Here is a 19,391-nt window from a genome sequence, read left to right on the forward strand (position 1 = left end):
AGACTTGAAGGCTTCCGCAAATGAACATAAGTGCATCCAGGATTGTCTGCGGAGAGCAATCGCTGAAGTTGCTGCCCTACTCGATCCCTCGGCTGCGTATGATATTAGCCTCATGGATGAGTTCACAATGGATGTAAGGGTATTGAGATGTGCTGTAACTTTTTCTGAAACAGCAGCATCTGTAGTACCCTGGAGGGTATCTCCCAGCTCTTTGATTAGATCCCTCTGTAAACGTGTAAAATGGGTCAAATAGTTCAGGGATCGCATAGAAAAAGCCGCTGAACTAAAAATGCGCTTCCCGTATCTGTCCATAGTCCTGGAATCTTTGTTAGGTGGATGGACAGATGAGGAAGATTCAACATCTCCTTTTCGTGGCGCTGCCACCACCATGGCGTCCACTGGAACTCCTTTGTGAGGTAAGCCTTGTCCTGGGGTGCAGTGATGTACTTATTAGGCTTCCTAGGGACTGGTTCCACCGTGTCAGGTGTCTCCCACGCCCTTCGAGCAATCAGCTCCATTTACTCATCAAGGCGGAGTGACCCAGGAGGAGGAAGGCGAGCACCGAATGCCTTCAGCAAGACTGACTCATCCTCAGAAGGGGAAGGGACTGCCAATCACCTCTCTGCTTTAGGATCTCAAGATGTCAGAAAAGGAGACATCTTCTGAAGGTGACTTTGGGGACCCTTCTGACTCATCAAGTCAGTATCGGATGTCAAAGATTCTTGTGGAGAATCTAAGTGTCTCCTCTTACACAATCTTTTCCTAGGGACTTCTTGGGGAGCATCCGAAGAAGCCTCCGAGGAAGAGGGGGCACCCTCCAGGGGTGGCTGAGACACCGGTGCTCGACGCTTAGATGTGGCCGTTGGTGCAGAGGAAGATAACGGTCCTTTATGGGGAGGAGAGGCTGCTTCTACTGATGTGGTTGTCTGGGTAGACAACACCTTCCTCATGAGATCGAAGGCCCCTGGGTCCCGAGTGAGGTATCTCGGTTCGAAGAAATGGGAAGAATCCCGAAACAGGCACGAAGGCATCGACCCGACGGAGCCGAATCAATCCGAGCCAAGGCCCGAGAGGAAGAGTCGGAACCGAAACATCGGTTCGACTCTCGGCCCCGAACCAAGGATGGATCTTCGGCTCGAGACTCCGGTACCGGATCCGACGGAGTCGAGGTGAATGGAGCCGACCGAGAAAAGGACGGTTCTGGCACCGAGGGCTCCACAATCAGTAGATCAACCTCTTCCGGCTCCAAGGACTGGACAGGTCTCGGAGGAGGAAGGGATGGAGATAATGGAAGGCCTTCAAGTTTCGACACCAATTGGGTGGAAACCGAGATAAGTTTGGATAGGGCCGTATGCTCCAATAATTTCTGCACCACCCGGTCCACATCGGTGTCGGAGAGGGGCTTGGAAGAACGGGTCGAAGGAATCGAAGATGGAGCCGACCTCAACAGTGTCGGGGGAGGGAGCTCCATCACCAGTTCCAAGACTCGAGGCTCGGAAACTGACAACAGTTGAACACTCGGCCCAGAAGTCTGTGGAACCGGTGATCTAACTTTAGCTGAAGAGCTCGGAGCCGATGACTTGGGCTCCGACGTCTTCGATTCCTTCGAGGATTTGGATGCCTGGTCAGAAGCATCCAGAGCCTCTTGAAAGGAAGGTTTTAACAAACCTCTATCCATTAGTTTCCTGCGCCTATCTGTCATGACCCTCACACTGAAAGAATGACAAATAGAGCAGTCTTCTTGCAGATGGAGAGGGCCAAGACAGTAGACGCAGGAACTATGATTGTCAGTTACTGACATCTTTTGCCCACATTGGCAACGCTTAAACCCCGATTTAGCCTTTTCAGACATGTCACTAATGAAAAAGGGAAAAGTCAAATCCAGTAAAGTAGTCAAGTCCGGTGAAATTGTCAAATCCAGGATTGTAGTCAATCCGGTTGTCAAATCCAAGTAAGGGGTGGTAGGCCCCGAAGAGAACTCTAAATAAGTTTTAACAAACTTAACCGAACCGAGTATCCCTCAACCTTACCACACACACACAATATATCACTATACAACTTTATATAATAAAAGTACCAAGAAAAATACAAGAATAAATTCTTAATCTTATCTTAGGTGCTCGAGCTCGACCCAGTGATCACGAGCTGCAGCGGCAAACTAGATCTGAGGTAAAGGCAGAGGAGGATTGTGGGTATTAGGTGATCTCGAGCTTCTTCTCGATGCAGAGCTTGCAGGCGGCCGACACGGAGCCGAGGATCGGCTCCGAACCCATGTGTAAGAACAAACGGTGAGATTGAACACTCTCACATCTATTTTTTTTAGTTTGTATTGATAGCCCTCCAGAAAACAAGTTTGGTAAAGAAAACACACTGTTTTCCATTTCAACCACATCAACGAACAGATTTAGTGATTGGGAAGCAAGTCATATTATCGCAAAACTCTGGTTGCGATAATACGTAAGTACCGAGAAAATAATTGTTTTTCAATGTAAGTTCCATTACCAACATTACAAAATTTGGTAAGGAGCCTCTGAACGTAGTCGTCCCTATTAAGGCTTCCTGAAATAGTTCTAAACCTTCTGTAACTTTAACATATACATAAACTAGTTGTCTCATACATAGATGTTCACACTCTGGCTGTATCACAAAATGGCACTGAAGCTAACATGTGCTTGCTATTTATATGCACGTTTAGGTCTTAGAAATGCTTCTTAAAAGTACAACACACCTATTATTCTACAGTAAGTAGATAACTTCTTTATGTGATGTTGTCAGTCTCACATTTATTCTCACTGATGGGACCGTGTCCCCAGCTACCTGATTCTTGGGTGGCTCATGGGAGAATATTCCTCAGAACCATAGAATCAGAAGACAATCTACTCCTAGAGTACAAATACACTTTGTAATGAATAATAAAGGTATGAGGTTTAGCCCATGTCACTGCAGCACAGATGTTATCCAAAGGTAACCTAGCTTGAAAGGCTGCAGAACTAGCTACCGATCTAGTGGAATGAGCTTTAACAGAGTTAGCAAGAGTTTTGTTCTCAGAACTGTAAATGAAGAATATACATTGTGAAAGCCATTTGGATAAGGTAACTTTGGACACTGGTAGGCCTTTTCTAACATTAGAATAAGAAATAAATAGCTGATCTGATTTTCTGATTCCTGAAGTTCTGTGTAAGCAGAAATGTATGTAATTGTCTATGAACGTCTAGAAGATGCAATGAATATTTCCCCTTTATTTTGGATGTTTGGGAAAAAAAACAGTAGCTCGATAGACTGATTGAGGTTACTTTCCAACACAACTTTGGGTAGGAATTAGGGGTTGGTGCATAAAGAAACTCTGTCCTTATGAAATACCAAGTGTGGTGGCTTGGCACATAAAGCTTGTAATTCAGAAACTCTCCCTGCTAAAGTAATAGCCACTAAAAGAAGTGTGTTCCAGGAAAGATACTTCAATTCACAGGTAGCAGATGGTTTGAATGGAGGATAATGTCTGACAATACAAAATTCAGATCCCAATGTGGAGATGGATTTCTGCATGGAGGTCTTATCACTGTAGCTCCTTTCAGGAATGCCTTACAAAGTCTGTTTGACATGATTCTAAAACTATTATCTCCTATATGAAAATGTGAAATTGCTCCCAACTGAACTCTAATAGTGGCTGCAGCAGCTCTCTCATTGAAAAGTCCCACCAAATATACTAGAGTAGAATGAATGGGTGCAATAAAGGGATCTATTTGATTATTGCTGGTCCATGAAACAAATCTTTTCCATTTACCTCTGTACAATTTACATGTAGATGATTTATAGGAAGATAACAAAATATGTTTTACTGGAGATGAAAGGAGAGGAAACCTGGTGATCAGGGGAACTGGAGCAGCCAAGCTGTTAGTTTGAGATTGTCAGGATTGGAATGAACCATCCCTGAGAGGCGAGTCAGAAGGTCCGGAGCATGGTCCAGAATCCATGGTTTGTCCCGCACATGAGGCTGAAGGAAGGGGAACCAAATTTGTCGAGGCAAATAGGGAGCAATTAGGATTACTGTTGTCTCCAGCAAACTTGCTTTCAGCAAAAATTTGGGAATTACAAGAACTGGCAGAAAGGCATAAACAAGTCCCTGGGGCAAATTATGAACAAGTGCATTCCTTGGTGACTCCCCCGCAGAAGGGATCAGGGCAAAGCAGTTGCTGCATTTGGCATTGGTGGGTGATGCAAAGAGATCACAGCAAGGCTGGCCCCATTTTCGGAAGATCTGTAACTTTCTGACTTGGGGAGCACCCGTGCACCATAAAATGTCTCTGCTCAATTTGTCTGCAATTACTTTAGATTTCCCTGGAATGTGCATTGCTATCAGAAAGCAGTTGAAAGTTGTTGCCCATTGCCAAACCCTCAGGGCTTCACGACACAGGAGGTAAGATCTCACCCACCTCATTTGTTTATGTACCAGACCACAGACATTATTTCCAGAGGGAGGGAGTCTTAAAAGGCTTGCAACGCCAAAAGCACCACCCTCATCTCTAGGATGTTTATGTGCAAATGAGCCTCATGTTGTTGTCAAATACCCTGAACTGTCTTCCCAAGATAATGCCACCCCCCCATCTTGGAAGCATCCATGGTCACCATGGCTTGGAGTTAAAGGGGAATAAAGTGACAGCCCTGAAATAACAGAGGAGAGTAAATCCACCATTCGAGATCCATTTTGCATGAATTGGTTATTCTTAACTTGTGCATTATACGGAGTTCTAGAATTGACCATTGTGTCGAAAGTAACAACTGAAGTATTCTCACGTGGCGATGAGCTAGGGGAATGAGAATGATTGAAACAGCCATTTTTCCCAGTACTTGGAGAGCTAGCTTGGCAGAAGCTTGTTTCTTTCTGATCAACAGAGTTACATAATGATGAAGATCATCTACTCTCGCTTGTGTAAGTTTTGCTATCATTATAGTTGTGTTTATTGCAGCTCCTATGAAGACCAATCTCTGACATGGCTCTAGAGCAGATTTTTCATAATTTATGGTAATACTTAGGGAGGAACACAGTTGTAGTGTATAGTCCCTGGCTTGAAGCAGGAGATGCCTGGTCAGAGTGGTTATGAGACAGTCATCCAGATATGGAAATACCCAGAATCCTTGATGTCTCAGGTGAGCCACTACTACTGCCACGCATTTGGTGAACACTCTGAGGGCAGTAATGAGACCAAAGGGCAGAGCTTGAAATTGGAACTGACTGGCTCCTAGCCAGAAGTGCAAATGCCTTCTGGATCACCTTTTCATTTGTATATGGTAGTACGCATCTTGAAGGTCTATAGAGCACATCCAATTGTCTTTTTCCAGGAATGGAAGTATCGACTGCAGTGTCACCATCCAGACCTTGATCTTTTTCACAGATTTGAGATCCAAGATGGGTCTCCAGCCTCCTGTTTTCTTTGGAAGTAAAAAGAACCTTGAGTAAGTTCCAAATCCTCTCTGGTCTATGAGGACTAGCAACTTTTGAATTTCTAAGGTTGCTTGTTCCTTCTGACTGGGTGGAACATCTGGAACTGATTTGTTTATAGGAGTGGGGAAGGAGAAGGGAATAATATATCCTCTGGATATTATGTCCTGCACCCATTTGTCATTTGTTATCTTTTGCCAGGTTTCACGGTGCAGAAACAATTGCCCCCGACTGTCTCCAGAGGTGAGCAATCGGGCACCTTTTCAGGAGCACTGAAAGGACCTACCAAAGAAAGATTCTCTGCAGCCCTGATTCTGTGGGCCTCCCTTGTCACAAGGGCAGCATCTTCCATTATTGTTCGCCTCTTGCCATTAGGGGAACATTCACCCTGTGTGTTCTGGAAATACCATTGTGATTTTCTGAACCACATCTTCCCACTACTTCTCTGACGTTTGGGAAAGGGTCTGGTAGGTGTGGAAAAATGTACTCCAATAGCAGAGAGTTTTCCTTTCCCGCTCACATCTGGTGAGTGTGTCTTTAACTTTAGGTCCAAAAAGTGAGGAACCATCAAAAGGGGCATTGGTAAAGGGAGACTTAAAAGGTTCCACAAAATTACAGAAGTGTATCCAGGAGTGTCTCCTCAGGGAAACTCCTGAACCCTCTGCCTTACTCGCTCCATCCACTGCATATATCAGTCTCATGGAGGAGTTAATGATGGAATTTAAGGTGGACAGCTGAGAGGTGACTTTCTCTGTCAACCCTGCAGCCAACGAACCTTGTAGAGTATCTCCTAGCTCCTTCAGGAGATCTCTTTGTAGCCTTGTAAAGTAGTTCAGTGATCTGAGTGTAAAAGTCTCTGATGAAAAGATATGCTTCCCGTATCTGTCCATCGCTCAAGAATCTTTGTTCAGAGGATGAACAGATGAGGATGTCTCAGAAAGTTCCTTCTTGGTGGCTGCTGCCACCACCATAATATCTAAAGGCACACCTTTAGTAAGAAAATCTTTTCCAGTGGGGGCTGACAAAAACTTGTTTGGCCTCCGAGGGACTGGTTCCATAGTGTCAGGTTACTCTCATGCCTTTCGACTGACTAACTCCATTAGCTCATCAAAAGGCAGAGACACCTAGAAGGCTGAATGTTTTGATACAAAGCCCTTCAGGTACACCGATTCCTCATTAGAAGGGGTGATAGTGTTCCAGCCACCTCTCTGTTTTAGGATCTCAAGGATATCTGCAAAGGAGATATCTTCAGAGGATGACCGTGAGGACTCTTCTGGCTCCTCAAGATCAGTGTCTGAGGTGACAGACTCATCAGGAGAGTCTATATGCTTCCTTTTGCATGTCCTCTTCCGAAGGGGCTCCTCAGTAAGGTATTCTGGGGAGGTCTCAGAAGAGTGGGGTTCACCCAATGGGGGTTCCTGAGGCTCTGAATCTCTGCTGTCCAGAGGAGGGGGTGATGCCAAGACAGTAGCTGGAGCTTTGGGGGGTTGAATGCCAGTATCCTTGTGTAGAGCTGTAGGAGGGGACAGCACACTCTCCATCAGATCGGAAGCCGAACCCACCAGTTCCGAGGACACCCCTGGTTCCGAGGAAAAAGAGGAAATCCCCAGCTCCAGGGAGACCAGCTCTGAAGCCGATGTAGGAGCTGAGCTCAACCGAGCTGAGGCACAGAGGGCTAGACTCAGAACCGAAGCTCGGGTCCGAGCGTCCCCCTCAGGGCTGACTGGAGAGCTATGGAGCCTAGATGCCACGGATGGCACTGAGTGTGTCGGAGCAGAGATCGGTTCTGGAATCTCCTGAAGGGGTCCCAGAACCGAAGGGTCTACAGCAAGTGGTACTTGTAACTCTGGCTCTGAAGATCCAGCTTGGCTCAGAGGAGGAACAACAGTGGATGTAACAGTCTTAGATGGCTCCAAAACCTATTGGGATGGAGCTGAGAACAATTTTCCCAGTGCCGGCAACTTCAAAAGTCTGTGCACCACCCTCTCCATGTCATCATCAGATAGGCACCTAGAAGACCTGAAGGATAGGGTTGGTGAATGAGATCTCTCCAGGATGGGAGATCATAAAGTAGGGGAGACTGGCGGAAGTTCAATGGACTGGCTCCCAGTCACAGTTTCTTTTGGATCCGAAGATCTTGGAGCCAAAGAACTTGGTTTGTCAATGATAATTATCTCCATCAGTTCTGAAGGCAGTGGAAACAAAGAAATTGATGCTTGTGAAATTTTAGTCAATTTTTCAGGAGGCTCAGACTGAGCCGAAGAGACTGGAGATGGCCTTTTGATTGGTTTGTCCTTTGTAAAAGAACTGGACTTACTGGACGAGGTTGAAGAAGAACTCTGTAGAGTTTCCTCAAAGGTTGGTTTCAAGAGTCCTTTGATAATAAGTTTAATTTTCCTCTCCTGTAGAACACGGGTGCTAAAGAAGTAGAAGAATGTGTAGGTTTCCTGAAGATAGATTGCTCCTAAACAGTAAACACAAACGCTATGTCCATCCATAATGGACATTTTGTGAGAGCACTTTTGGCATTTCTTAAAGCCCAAAGGCTTATGTTCCTTCTCCCTAGTTTCCTTAGACATGGTAGGGATGAAGAGATCCTAGAACAACTATAAAACTAAGTAAAAACATACAGAAAAAAGCACGTCTAAACCAGAAAATTATTAACACACACAGCACGTCTAGTGAAGCTAAAGGAAAGGGAAATAATTTGATGTTTAACTAAACGAGCACTAGGTCCTTTAATTTAAATGGACCTAGTAGCTATCAGAAAGGGAAACACACAGAACACACTGCTACTAGCCCTCTAACCGAAACGAGCAGTTAGCTCTCTAACTTAAATGAGCTAATAAGCTAATTAACTAATTAACTGACTACAACAATTAAAGCACACCACTACAGCTAAAGACGATGGGATACACAATACAGGCCTAGTGGAAAAACGACGGCCAACAAGAAGCACAACAACAGCAATAAATTGGCTACTGAGGCTATGAAAAGCACAGCACTCATAAAACTAACTACACTAACTAAACTAAGCAACTCTAAAGACTAAATATATAAAGATAAGCAAAAGACAAAAAAACTTAGCCATGGTCAAGAAGAGAACATCCGAACTCATAAAGCAGCAAACGAGAGCTGGAGATTGCACCACTGCATGATGGGATACCTATTCTCCACAAGTCAAGTTAGAGACTTCGAGCTAGTGTATTCGGCTATGTCGGAGCCGAGGATCGGCTCCAAACCCATCCAGTAAGAATGAAGACAAGATACGACAACATAACATCTTCAGTTTCCCATGCATAAGTCATAAAACAGTTCAGAAAAGTTCTATAACTGCTTGAATGCAGTATTAACATATGAACAATATAGCGGTAAGTTAGAATTTCCAAAAGAATTAAAAGCAGTAATAAACAGCAGGTTTATTAAAATAAAAAGTTAACACACATAAATATAATTTTTTAAATAAAAAAAATCAAAAGTGCATAACAATAAAGAGAAGTGTTGAGAGCATTTATGAGAGTTAATAAGAAGTTATGTACTTACCATAACATTCCATGTTTGTTGTCCATCTCGCCTACATTCTTGCAGGTCAGGTTCGGAGCCGATCACGGCTCCAACTCGGCCGAATACTAAAGCTCAAGAGCTTCCACTGGCTCAAGGCTAACCCTTATCCCATGATGCCCTGGGCCACATCCCCAGATCTTGTTTGCAAGTGAAAGATTTAGACTAACCCTAATAACTACACCAGAAATATATATATATATATATATATATATATATATATATATATATATATATATATATATATATATATATATATATATATATATATATATACAGATGTTTGGCGTGAGACAAAAAAAAACCAAAGTCTCCAAATCATCATAACTATGTACATAAGCATAGAATTATCCACCCGTTCCTTCAGGAATACAGGATGGGGCTAGGAGGGTGGGACGCAAGAATGTAGGTGAGATAGACAACAAACATGGAACGTTAAGGCAAGTACATAACTTCTTAATGTTATGTTGTCCTATCTTGCCATAATTCCTGCAGGTTGGGACAGCATCCCTAGCACCTTTATCCCAGGGTGGCTCGGGAAAAAAATACTCTTCAATACAGTGGATCCAAAGGAAGACCTGTTACGGAAGGCCACATCTACTTTGTAATGAGTGATAAAGGTATGAGGTCTCACCCGTGTGGCAGCTGCACAAATACAGTCAATAGAAAGTCTGGCCTGAAAGGCCGAGGATGTTGAGAATGCTCTTGTTGAATGTCCTCATCTTCACTGGTAGTTGTTTATTATTCTTACTGTAAGAGAAGGAAATCAGTTAGCCATTTTGACAAAGTTACTTTGGAAACTGGCGATCCTTTCTTTTTGTCAAAAAAGGACACAAAAAGCTTGTCAGATTTCCTGAGGTCTTTTGTCCTATGCAGGTAAAAAATAACTGCCTATGTACATCCAACTGATGCAATTTATACTCTGCCTTGTTGCGGTAGTTTGGAAAAAACACAGGCAATTCAATGGATTGGTTTATATTATTCTCTGAACAGACATTTGGAAGGAACAATGGATTAGTTCTCAATGGTACCCTATCCTTGTGAAAAGTGATATAAGGGGAACAAATAGAAAGAGCTTGTAATTCCGACACCTGTCTAGCAGAGGTTATAGCTACTAAAAAGAGAGTCTTCCACGACAAATAATTCAAATCACAAGATGATGGGGGTTCAAAGGGTGGTAAGATCAGTGAATTTAGAAAAAGACTTAGGTCGCAAGGGACTGGGGGTTCTCTGATCGGGGGTCCGAGTAAGAAAGTACCTTTGAGGAAAGCTTTACATAACCTATGAGACATAATAGGAACTCCCATTTCTCCAGTATGGAAATTAGAAATGGCTGCCAACTGAACTCTAATGGTAGCTGCTGCAGCTCCTTCATCGAACAGTTTGGAAAGAAATTCTAGGATTGCAGTAATAGGATCTGTAAAAGGTTCTATATTCTGTCCCGCAGCCCAGCATGAAAATCTTTTCCACTTACTGGAATACAATCTCCTCATGGGCAGTTTATGGGAAGAGGCGAGAATATGACTCACTGCAGGGGAAAAGGAGTAACACCTGGCTAAGCATGGAATTGGAGCAGCCATGTTGTCAACTTGAGGGTCTGGATAGATGGATGGAACTCCCCCCGAAGAGTGGGTCAAAAGGTCTGGAATTGGATCCAGAATCCAAGGTTCCTCCAGCAGGTGGGTCCGAAGAAATGGGAACCAAACTTGTCGATGGCAGTAAGGAGCAATGAGGATCATAGTGCTTTTCAACGAGCTAGCTTTCTGCAGTATTTTTGGAATTAGAGGAAAGGGGGGAAGGCATAAAGTAGTCCCGGGGGCCAATCGTGAACCAGTGCATCCCTTGGTGACTTCCCCAGAGGAGGACTGAGGGCAAAGTAGTTGCTGCATTTGGCATTCATGGAAGTAGCGAAAAGGTCGCAGCAAGACTGGCCCCATTTTTGGAAGATCTTTTCCACAATCTCTGTCTTCAGGGACCACTCGTGAGAAAACAGAATAGCTCTGCTGTTTGTCCGCTATGTGTGTTGCTATCAGAAAGTATTAAGAAGTGATCGCCGATTGCCAAACTCGTTGTACCTCCTGACATAGTGGGTAGGATTTGGTTCCTTACTGCTTGTTTATGTACCACACTACTGACATGTTGTCTGTCTGAAATGCAACCATCCCTATCGGTAGAGAATCCTGAAATGCCTGCAATGCACAGAGCACCACTCTCATCTCGAGAACTTTGATGTGCAAGTGGCTTTTGTGTTCTTGCCATAGATCTTGGACTATCATCCTCAGATAATGCCCCCTCACTGGATCTGGGAAGCATCCGTGGTCAGTACTGCATTCGGTTGAGGCAAGACAAGGGGGCGGCCCTGATACAACTGGTCTGTCTGCAGCCACCAAAAGAGATCTTTTTTGCAAGATTTCATTATGACAAATCTGATGTGAAAGAGGAAGCTCTTGCATTGACCACTGAGTAAATAGCAACCACTGCAGAACCCTCATGTGTAGTCATGCTACGGGAACTAAAAGAATAGCTGCTGCCATGGTACGCAGAACTTGTAGCACATATCTGGCCTGAACATTCTTCTTTGACATCAAAATCCTGATTTGCTGATGAAGGGACTGTATTCTGTCTGGGGTAAGTTTTGCAGTCATATTTCTTGATCCATTTCTGTGACTAAGAAGGTAATATGCTGAGACGGTGACAAGGCAGATTTTTTAAAGTTTACTGTAATGCCTAGTCTGGCGCAAAGTGACATTGTTTCATCTCTCATTCATAGTAGTAGATACTTGGTGGTGGAGGAGAGGAGCCAGTCATTGTATGGAAACACACAGAATCCTGGACGTCTCAAGTGAGCCGTGACCACTGCCTTGCATTTGGTGAACACTCTGGGGTCTGTAGTGAGGCCAAAGGGCAGTGCTCGAAACTGGTAATGACTGGCTCCTAGCCGAAAGTGTAAATGTCTCCTGGATTGCCTGTCCATCTTTATATGATAGTACGCATCCTGGAGATCTATTGAGCACATCCAATCATCTTTCCCGATAAACGGGAATACTGACTGCAGAGTTACCATCCAGAACTCTAACTTCTTCACTGCTTTGTTTAGCTTGCTGAGATCTAGAATATATCTCCAGTCCCCTGTATTTTTTGGAACTAAAAATCTTGAGTAAGTTCCGGATCCTATTTGGTCTGGGGGACCTCTTGGATGACTCTTTTTTCTAGCAACGAGAGTATCTCTTGTGTTACATAGTCCTTTAGAACATCTGGTAAGGACTGGTTCACCAGAGGGGAAATGGAAAATGGTATGTAATAGCTTCTGGATATAACAGTTTGTACCCATTTGTCTTGGCAGATTTCTTGCCAGGCGTTTGGGTACAGTGACAATTGACCCCTGACTGCCTCCAGAGAAGAGCAGGCAGGACTCCTTTCAGGAGCGCTGGAAGGGCCTGTCAGAGACTGTATCTCTGTCGCCCTGATTCTGCGGACCCCCTCTGCCGTGAGGTCGGCGTCTTCCATTATAACTTCCCCCTCTGCCCCTGGGGGAACAGTCGCCACGTGCATCAGAGAAACCTTTTTGGGACTTGTGGAACCACATCTTTTCACCCTTTTGACCTTTAGGATAAGGTCCAGATGGGGCAGAAAAATGGACTCCAACAGCAGATAAGGTTTCCCCTTCTTGCTCACACCTGGTCAAAGTATCTTTCACCTTTGGTCCAAAAAGGGATGAACCATTAATGGGGGCATTGGTAAAGGAAGACATGAAGGGTTCAACAAAGTTGCAAAGGCGCATCCAGGAATGTATCCTCAGGGAAATTCCTGTTGCAGCTGCTCTGCTTGCTCCATCAGCCACATATGAAATCAGTCTCATGGAGGAGTTTAAGATGGAATTGAGGGTAGAGAGCTGAGAGGATACTTTGGTCGCGGACCCCAAAGCTATGGTACCCTGAAGGGTATCTCCAAGTTCTTTGAGGAGATCTCTTTGAAGTCTCATAAAATGTGTAAGGTAATTCAGTGACTATAGGGTAAAAGCTGCTGAGGAAAAGGCATGTTTTCCATATCTGTCTATATTCCTAGATTCTTTGTTAGGAGGATGAACAGATGAGGAGGTCTCCGATAGCTCCTTCTTGGTGGCTGCCACCACCACCATCACATCTACAGGGACACCTTTTGTCAAAAAGTCCTTCTCTGAGGGAGCGATAATAAATTTGTTAGGCCTCCTCGAAACAGGCTCCACTGTACCAGGTGAAGTCCAGGCCTTACATGATATGACACCTAACAGTTGGTCATATGGGGAGTCACCCAGGAGGTAGAAGGGTGAGACTCAAAAGCCTCCAGGTATACTGATTCATCCTCTGAAGGATTAGGTTCATAGGTAGGTACTAGGCTATTGGCCAAAGGGCCTATGTAAGCCTAGCCAACAAGGTTCTCTGGCTTATGCCACCCAAGAAGGTTATTTTCTTGTGCCTCTGTCAAGCAGAGCCACAGAACTGATCCCCGGGGTGAATTTCCTATTTCCCATCAACTCATCAAGATTTTTCTTGAAGAGTGCCAGTGAGGAACTCTGCTTGACATAGATAGGTAACTTGTTCCAGAGTATGGGAAGTCTCTAGGACAGGAATCTATCCCTCCAGCATCTTCTGTTTATTGTGATGAGAAGGTTTAGGTCCACGGAGCGTGTTGCTCAGTGGGAATTGGATTTCTTTAGGTGGAGCATGTCCAGCAGCTCTGGGTTTGACATAGCTTTGTATGTCAGGCAGAGATCACCTCGGAGTAGGAGATATGCTACTGAGTAAAGCTGGAGTTTTTTGAGACGGTCAGCGTAGGCCATCTGTTTGAGTCCCGTAATCCCCTTTGTGAAGAATTTTTGTGGCCTTTCCAGCTGTTGCAGATGTCTTGTGAGGTACATTTCAAAAGGGGCATTGTACTCAATAATGGGTCTAATGAGAGCTGGGTAAAGGGGAATAATGACCTCTTTTTTCCTGGATGAGAACCCTTTCATGATGAGATGCACCATGTAGAAGGATTTCCTGACTACTGTGGCGATGTAATTATCAAAGGAGAGACTACTGTCCACCTGAGTCCCAAGGTCTTTTATCACACTTTCTGCATTAAGTAGACTGCCGCTTATATGGTAGTTCATGGGTACCGAGTTGTTACCAAAAGAGATAACAATGCACTTTTTGGTATTGAGCTTGAGGCATTGGCTCTGGCACCAAGCATCAGCCTCAGTGAGGCCCTTCTGTAGTATGTCCACGTTGTTCAGGGACTCGACTACGGCACCTAGTTTGCAGTCGTCTGTGAACCTCATCAGCCAGAGACTCTCTGTGTTAGTCTGTACCTCACAAAAGTAGATGCCAAACAGGAGAGGACCCAGGACAGAACCCTGTGGTACTCCACTTGTTACAGGTTTAAAGTCAGATTTGGAGTCTGGAACTTTTACAGTGTGGGTTCTGTTGCTGAGCCAATTGGCAACCCATCTTGTGACGTATGGATTTATACTCAGTCTAGTGAGTTTATCTATGATTCCAGAATGGGGGATGGTGTCAAAAGCCTTGGTGAGATCAAGATAGGCTGTATCTATGGCTTTGGTGACTGTTTCAAAGAAGTCGATCAGATTCAGGAGGCATGATCTGCCCTTCACAAATCCGAACTGGGTGGGGTCAAGAGTCTGGAGTTTACCAATGTCTTTGTTTATGAGTTCCATGATGATATGTTCCATGGCTTTGCAGACCAGGCTTTGTCAGGCTAATATGGAGATAGTTCCCGGGGTCGGTGGTGGCACCCCCTTTGTGGAGTGGGTATAACTGTTGCCATGTGCCATTCAGTGGGTACAAAGCCTGATATAAGGCTGTGGTTGAACATGGTGCTTAGGTGGGGGGGGGGGCAGTTTGTCTTGAAGTTCATGTAGAACGCAGCCTGGGATGTTGTCCGGTCCCATGGATGCTGTGTTCTTGGCTTTGGAGAGTGCAGTTTTTGCCTGCTCAGTTGTGATTGCAGGGGCACTGCATTCTTCCAGTATGAATATGGACCCTTTGGGGGTGAGGGGGGTAAAGCTGGCAATGAACCTATCAGCCAGGATGTTGGCAATATCAGTTGGTTCCATAATCTTCATACCATTGTGCTGCAACTCTGAGTAGATCTGGGTGTTGCCACTGAGATTCTTCACATAGCTAAAGAATGCTTTGTGATTGTCCTTAGAATCAGTGGCAATCTTGTTTTCATAGCTGGCTTTGGAGGATTTTATGAGGGATCTCAGCTTCTTGCTGAGGCTGACTAGGGAGCTCTTCCAGTCATGGGATTTTACTCTCTTTTGCAACAGTTTCTTCCTTCTGTTGTATAGTTTCTTTATAGCAGGGGACCACCAGATTGGCTTCCTTTTTTTGGAAGATAGTGTCTTGGTTCTGCTAGGGATAGCACAATCCATGCACTCGTGTAAGTGCATATAGAGTGCATATAAAATTCGGCAGTCATAACTGCATTGTCTATCTGCATGGGTGTCATGAAGTTTGCCACTTCTGTCTTAAGAAGCATGAAGTTAGATTTGGAGAATTTTTTTACAGTGGTTTCCTTAATGGGGGGTGGGGGTGGGATGTGGATATCTATGGTGATAAGCTTATGATCTGATCTGACCAACAAGGAGTTGACTTCAGGTGTGGAACACCGGTCACTCATGTTGGTAATGACTAAGTCTAGGATATTATTTCCCCTGGTGGGAGTGTGGATAAGTTGATCCAAGGCATTGGAGTTTATGAATTCTAGAAAGCGTTGAGTGAAGGAGCTGATACATGAGTAGTTTTCCCAGTTAATGGTGGGGTAGTTTAAATTGCCCATTATTAGGGTTTTTGGTTGAATCCTAATATTTTCCAGTATATCAAGAAAAGAGGAGTGGGAATCCTGGGGCATGGTGGGGGATCTGTCGCAAACTACAATATGGATTGAGGTTTTGCCCAGAGTTAGTTGCACCTGGATAATTTCGGATGCATTATGTTGGATAACTAGCCTGGAGGTGTGGATATCTTTAATGAATATGGACACACCTCCACCCTTGTTTTTCCGGTCCTGGGTAGAAGGCCGAAAGGTATGATATGAGTTATATCCTGGTAATGCAGGAGTGCTCTCTGGGGCCTTGAACCAGGTTTCAGTCACTGCACAGATATCGATGTTCTCCATTTTAAGAAGTGCCTCAAGGGAGTGCATTTTGAGGACTAGACTTCTAGCATTGAGTAGCATTACCCTCAGCTGTTGCTTGCCTGTAACTGTTATGGTGGTGGGGTTGTCTTTTGAACCTTGCCTAAAAAAGGAACTATAGGGGTGACAAGAGCCTTAGCCATTATTCGGAATCCCAGGGGCGACAGCTGCAGGCCGTCTCTGGCAAAGCATCATGGCCTGTTGACCATGTCGTCCCAGGCAGACAGATACTGGATCCCCTTAAAATGACACCAGAAGCTTAGCCAATTGTTGAAGTCAATCATTTTGTCCTTGTACTGTGGTATCATTCTGGGTAAAGGTAGGATGCTACTCAGGGCTAGGGTCATACCTGCCTAGATTACAAGATCGGAGAGCTCCTCCATGTCTCTTTTCATGTAGTCCAGGGAGGTATGTCTTAGGTAGTTCACACCAACATGGACAATGACTGAATTATATTTGTACTTGTTGTGGAGTGACCTGAGTGCATGGGTTATGTGGTGGATCCTGGCACCTGTCAGGCAGCTAACAGTAACCTTCTCCTTGTCTATTCTGGTGAGTGGGATATCAGTGCGCCTGACAATAGAGACACCTATAACTAATGTGTTAGGCACATTGTTTTGCCTTATGGGCTGTGGTTGAGTGGCACACTGGGTCTGTGTGTTATGTGTCTTTCAGATTGTGTTGAGGGATGGAGGTTGCTTGCATTTCTGTTTTGGAGGTCTCTGTTGCTTGGGCAGATTCTTATTGAGAGTCTTCGAGAATGTTTTTGTGTATCTATGTGTGGGCTTTGTTGGTGTAGGTATAGTGGGACTATGTGAGTGTGGTGCAAGTGTTTACCTTCTCCTCTTGACTGAGAAGTTCACTTCTGGGGTGAGAGAGCTTTGACACCAGTTTGGCAAGATAAATGCATCTCTCACAGGTTGTAGTGTTGGGTGGTAGGAGGAGAGGGTTGTCGGTGTACATGAGACAATTGCTACATTGCCCCAAGATGCCCAGATTCATCAGGTAGACAGAAGAGAACACCAGGAGCTGTCCCTTGGACATGCATGGGTAATCACTATTTTTTCTCCAGATAATTGAAGGAAGCAAGTACTAGAGCTGTATTCCTCGAAGTAACTTGAAGAAGATAAGTACATAAACTGTTTATCACTATAAAATGAGAGTGCTTCAGCAGTTTGTAGCTGGAGACATCCTCAGAGGGGGACTGTGGGGACCCTTCTGACTCATCCAAATAAGTATCAGAAGTGACAGACTCAGGGGAGTCTATGTGCTTCCTCTTGCACAGTCAGTTCTGAGGGACTTCTTCAGAGGGGTACTCTGGAGATGTTTTGGAAGAGACAATGCCACCTGCAGGGGCTTCCTGAGGTTCTGGGTCTCTGCGCTTGGGAGGGGGTGGTGGTGATGAGATAGACACTGGCATCTGGGAGGGATAAGAAGTTGGCTCCAAGAGTGGGGCTGTCTGAGGAGACAGCACTCTCTCCATCAGTTCAAAAGCTCCCCCACCCTGCTCCAAGGAGACTCTCTGCTCCAAAGAGACAGAAGGTCAACTCCGAGGTGGAGCAGGTGGCTCCGAAACTCAGGTAGGAGCCGAGCTCAACCTAGCTGAAGCACCGATGGGTAGAGTCGGATGGAACGACTGTCCGCATCGACTCCCCTCCCCAGACCCGATTGGCGAGTGGCGGCTCCTAGACTCCTTGACATCAGAAGGAGCCGAGGACATCAGAGCCGAAGTTGGAACCAAAGATTCCAAAGGTGGTCTCGGTACCGACGGTTCCACTACTATAAATACAAGCTCTCTGGCTCCGAAGACTCCAGGGTGATCGGAGGAGAAATCGATGAAGCAAGCATCATATTTCTTTTGGTTTGGAGATGACAAAATTTTAGCCAGAGACAGTGTTTGAAGCAATCTTTTCACAACTCGCTCCACATCTTCATCAGATAAACTCCTGGAAGAATGGGTGGATAAAGAAGTAGAACTACCCCTATCCAGAATAGGAGATCTCAGCATTAGAGTTATTGGCTCCAATAAAGGAGACCAACTCCTTGATACTTCTGTCGGCTCATTGGACACATTTGGCACCGAAGAAGTTCCAGGTCTATCGGAGTCGAGAGCCTTCGGTTCCAATGACACAATCTTTTTTGGTGGCTCCAAAACTGGAGCTGTCATAGCCAGTCATATGGTTGATTTAGACTGGGTTGAAGAAGGGGAATAAGATTTGGAGTTCTGAGAGTTGTCTAAAGATTCCTGAAAAGGCCCTTTTGAATAAACCCCCTACCATCAGTTTATTCCTATACTCATGGAGCAGCCTGCTACTGAACCCATGATATATGGTGCAGGGGTCCTGTAAATGAATGGCAGCAAGGCAATAGACGCAACTCATGTGCCCATCCATAAGAGACATTGTTTGTGTGCATTTATCACACTTTTTGAACCCTGACTGTTTATGCTGCTTGGGTTCCCTTTCTCTATCATTGTCTTTGGACATTATGTGGCTAAAAACCAAGGCCGTAACTATTAAAAAACAGTTAAACTAACTACAGCAACAGCAAAAACTACTATAAGGGGAAACTACCTTTTTTTTTTTTTTTTAATTAACAGCAAGAAGCAGAAAGAAGGAAGAAAATGAAAAAGAAGAATCCTCTAACCTAAACGGATTCTAACTTCTACACAGACAGGACAAGGAAACATGGGGGAAGCGGCCCTCAAACTTAAACGGATTCTAACTTCCACACAGACAGGACAAGGAAACATGGGGGAAGTGGCCCTCTAACCTAAACGGATTCTAACTTCTACACAGACAGGACAAGGAAACACAGGGAAGCGGCCCTCTAACCTAAACGGATTCTAACTTTTACACAGACAGGACAAGGAAACATGGGGGAAGCGGCCCTCTAACCTAAACAGATTTTAACTTCTACACAGACAGGACAAGGAAACACGGGGGAAGTGGCCCTCTAACCTAAACAGATTCTAACTTCTACACAGACAGGACAAGGAAACACGGGGGAAGCGGCCCTCTAACTTAAACAGATTCTAACTTCTACACAGACAGGACAAGGAAACATGGGGGAAGTGGCCCTCTAACCTAAACGGATTCTAACTTCTACACAGACAGGACAAGGAAACACAGGGGAAGCGGCCCTCTAACCTAAACGGATTCTAACTTCTACACAGACAGGACAAGGAAAATATGGGGGAAGCGGCCCTCTAACC

This window comes from Protopterus annectens, chromosome 14.part0, assembly GCF_019279795.1.
Source record: "Protopterus annectens isolate FY-2018-M chromosome 14.part0, PAN1.0, whole genome shotgun sequence".
NCBI classification, from domain to species: domain Eukaryota; kingdom Metazoa; phylum Chordata; order Ceratodontiformes; family Protopteridae; genus Protopterus; species Protopterus annectens.